The sequence below is a fragment of the Seriola lalandi genome, unplaced genomic scaffold, assembly GCF_002814215.2.
Source record: "Seriola lalandi dorsalis isolate HSWRI2012SDOR001 ecotype SW California unplaced genomic scaffold, Sedor1 jcf7180002050559, whole genome shotgun sequence".
Classification (NCBI taxonomy): Eukaryota; Metazoa; Chordata; class Actinopteri; order Carangiformes; family Carangidae; genus Seriola; species Seriola lalandi.
The window spans coordinates 1-4,683 of NW_019521112.1; the positions used below are offsets into that span (position 1 = coordinate 1).

The 4,683-nt window shown below is 48.4% G+C and overlaps 1 pseudogene; it reads left to right on the forward strand.

The window, feature by feature from the left end:
- Positions 1-590: 590 nt before the first annotated feature.
- LOC147819685 (uncharacterized) lies at positions 591-3,242 on the forward strand (annotated as a pseudogene).
- Positions 3,243-4,683: the final 1,441 nt, after the last annotated feature.

Below are 4,683 nucleotides of genomic sequence, written 5' to 3' on the forward strand. Positions count from 1 at the left end.
ATTTTTAATTCTCAATGCACCTCCCTATGGTGATCCTCATGGTCCTAAACAGGACGGTTCCCAGCCCCCCCAACACAACAACAACTTTTTATTAATCTATTTATTTCCAAACTGCTTTTATTATGTTCGTTTATTTGCTGGGCCCGTGCCTCTTGGTAAGTTTGGTTTCAGCAGGTCCCTCTCTTCCTTCTGCCCGGTGCTCTGCCTGGGGATCGAACCCTGGTCCCCGGTGGGAAGGACCACTCCGCTTCCCATTCCACCATCCACCCTGTAGATCAGTAGGCCAGTGCAAAGTATTTGAACATAAAACCCAGAACCCCAACCCCAACCCCAACCCTAACCCTAACCCTAACCCTAACCCTAATCCCCTGAGGAAGCAGCACATACTGCGAAACGTCGGGACCCCGCTCTTATGCGTAAGACTTTTATTCTGATTTTATTGCATTGTATTAAGAACTTTTATACCCTCAATTTGAGTGGTTTTTTAATTCGTTTTAATTTGTGTTTTTAATCAAATTATTAATAAAGTTTGATTTTAAAACACTGGTGGAGGGCTCTGCCAGCCCAACAATAAGCAGAAAAGACTCTTTTTATCTGCCGTTTTTAACTGTCAACCTGCAAGTTCATCAGGACCACCACCCGGAGTACAAACAATAACCCTCATCATCAAGAACCATCTTTAAACCACCAACACAGGACTGCCAACACACAAGCACCTGTTTCAACTCCAGATCAACCTCCACATCTATAACACCGGACTTTGATCTACAGCAGGACTAACCACACCAGCAAACTAAGGTAAGAGCTCTCCACCTGCATGTATCATATTTTTAGAGGTAAGTCAACACACAGGAGCGGGGCTCAAAATGGCTCCTCCACACACACACACACACACACACATACACCCACATCCACTCACACACCCACACCCCTCATGGATATTGACATACAACCACCCACACATAGAATCACCAGCAATACACAACAACCCACACTCTATCACCCACCAGATCCAGAAACTAGACAGGCCAGTAAACACTATTTTAAACTCATCCAAGCATTTCATCACAAACAGATCATGGACACAGCATTACTTACAGGAACATTCCCATCAGGAATGTTAAGACAGGTTACCCGGCTTACAGATTTTATTAAACCATCCACACCCACCACTGACACAAGAAACAGGATACACAACAACACAACTCAATGGATGCATAATACAATAGCCATCTTACAACACCACTACCAGACCACCATAACAAGCCACACGGATACAGCTCATCACAACCCACTAGCCCTGCAAATAGCCACCGGCTGGGCCAGAAAAAGATATGGGACCAGATTATCCACAACCACCCTGCAGTCAATACAAGAACTTCTTCAACCATCCCAGACCATCACCACAACTTCACGACCAGACCGCCAGCAGAAACAGCCTACAACCAACAATCTACCCACCATCCCGGAAGAACATTATCCCCCCCTGCCTAGACCTGTTGCCCCAAATGCCCTGTCCCTGTACCTAGGTCCCCGCAAGTCATTAGTCGAAGAAATCAAGCCATCCACCTCCTCCCCCTGCACACCGATACAAGAAGAACCCCATCAAACTTCAACTGGAACTCAGACCACACCTCAACATCTTGTGAATCCCAAGCCCGCTCTCCCCTCACCCTACCCGACCTACAAAAAATCCACCCCCACCACGCCACTCTACCCCCAACCCACCCGAAGAGGACCTATCCGACCCCCACCACCAACCAAGAAACCTCCAGAAAAAGTAATAAAGCATCCTGCAGACCCAACCTCCGACCCCACCACCTCCACCCCAGTAGAACACAGGATCCGAAAAGTCACCTGGGGACCCCTACCCATCAAAGAAGAACGACAACCAGGAACTACCCACACACCTCTCTCCCCTATCCTACCCCTCACTCCCCCAGCGATAAAATTTATCAAACCCACACCCATCCTCGAAACAACAGTCCAGGTCCATGGTTCCCCTCGTCATTTCCATAACCCGGAAGAATTTCAGACTCTCACCCTCAGCACCCACTCTAATGTCTCTGTTCATATTACTGATACTGTTCTCACCTCCTCTCCCCACACAGATGGTGCAGCCACCCGGGTGGGTCCGGCCGGACAGACAGCAGCCCAAGCAGAAAAAAGAGCCAACATGATGAAAGGGTCAAATAAGGTCACCCATGACCCCAATACAACCCAGTCTGAGCCCTCTCCGTTAAATTCTGCGAGGGTTGCACTGTTCGGCACGGGCCCCCCTGATGCTGCACCATCTCCTCCCCCCCCACACACTCCCAAGACCTCCCTCAGTATGGACAATTCCTCCTCACTCCAACAGCCTTCACCCCCTTTATCCACTTCATCCCCTCTGCAATCCCCCATTTCTCATCCTTCCCCACCCAACTCCCCTTCCTATCCCATACTTACCTCTGACAACTCACTCCCTCTCCACCAATCTCCCCCTTCTCTCTCGACACACCACTGCCCCGACCCAGAACCGGACATCCCAGATTCACCCCCAGAAGACCTCTCAACGTCACACGGCAACAACATCACATCACCCTTGGAAATAACCCAAGCCGGATACCCCCAACCCCCCACAGAAGAAGGCAGACCCCCCACCACTACTCCACTTCCCCTCCCCTCCACAACTTCAACCACAACATCATCTGGACAGACCCTCTACAAACCAACATACCACATTGCACGCCCCAACCGTAAGATCCAGGACTGGTTTTTCAAACCCAGAAAACCAGTCCTGATCCTTGGAGACTCAAACATCAACCGCATCCCAGCCCATACCCACCAACAAATTCAACTGGACAGTTACCCCGGAGCAAACTCATACCACTTCCTCAAAGTCTAGAAAAATCCATCCCAACCCCAACGTCAAGATCGTGGTCTTCTCCATCGGGGTCAACAACAAGGACCAGGACCCCAGGCAGACCACCACAAAACAACTCAGGACCCTCTTCCGCCAGGCGAAGTCAACCTTTCCCAATGCCGACATCTATTTTCCAATTATGAATTTCTCACCTCATCTCACCCCGATCCAGAAAGGTAATCTAACACTCATAAACAACATCATGACCACTCATTTTCCGTTTTTAACAGAAATCCCACATGACACATTCACCACAGAAAAAGACAACATCCACTGGACACCCACCACAGCCAAACTGATCTTTGAGAACTGGTTACATCAACTAAATTTACAATAACCTCTAAGGCCAATTTGGACACCCACATACACACACAGGACCTGGGGTGGAACTCCCCTTCTAACATTCTTAATCTTTCTACCCTCTTCACCCCCTCTCCCTCACAGCTATCCCTCTTGGAGAGAGGGCTCTCCTTCATACCACGCCCCACCAAACTCGACCGGGAGGAACTTCAGAGGGACCTTCACAAATTCCATAGACGACTAAAAATCATTGACTACTTCCATCTCCAACCTGACCGACAGCCATTACCCTTTATCCACCCATCCCACTGGGAACCTCACCCCGACAGCTTCCATCCCCTGACCCGCCAACTCATTAACAAAAACAAAAGGGCCCTTCAGCGTTTCCGGATCCCGGCAGATGTCTCAGACAATCTGTCGGGGCCGGAACGCAGGGCCCTGAACGACTTAATTCATAACCCAAACATTATAATAAAACCGGCAGACAAAGGTTCAAAAATAGTCATCATGGACAGACAACAATACCTCACAGAAGCTAACAGACAACTAACGGACAACACATACTACAAACCCCTCAACGACACAATCCAACCACAAACCCAGACAAAACTCAGGAACATTATTCAGACCCTCTACAATAAAAAATACATCAAAGCAAAACAAAAAGACTACCTATTCGGACCAGACAACCCCCGACCCCGCTACTTTTATCTCTTACCCAAAATCCACAAAGACCCACAGACCTGGACTATTCCCTCTGAGGTCCCTCCCGGCAGACCCATAGTTTCCGATTGCAACAGTTCCACTTATCATATCTCTCAGTATATAGATCAGTTCTTAGGCCCCCTCTCCACACGCCACCCCAGTTACATAAAGGACACCTATCACTTCGTTGACACGATCAGATCCATGGCTGTCCCCCCTCACTCCCTCCTTTTCACCATCGACATCAATAACCTCTATACCAACATCAACACCCACCTCGGATTACAAACACTTCGCACCATTTTCAATAGACACCCGGACCCAACCCGCCCTGACACAGAACTCCTCCAGTTAATAGAACTCTGCCTGACTAACAATGATTTTCTTTTTAATAACCAGTTTTATTTGCAGATCCACGGGACAGCCATGGGTCAGAGATTCGCACCTTCCTACGCCAACCTCTACATGAGCGAGTGGGAGCGAGAAGCCCTAGCAAAATGCCCCCTACAACCATCCCTCTACCTCAGGTTTTTAGACGACATTTTCGGTATTTGGCCCCACCAACACTCTAAATTTCCAGAATTCATTTCTATACTCAATAACCATCACCCCTCTATCACTGTCAAATACACAATAAATACATCACATATTGATTTCCTAGACACCACAGTTTTTTTCGGGCCCTCCAACACCACTCACCAAACATTACAGACAAAAATATACTTCAAACCCACGGACACACACGCACTACTCCATAAATCCAGTTATCACCC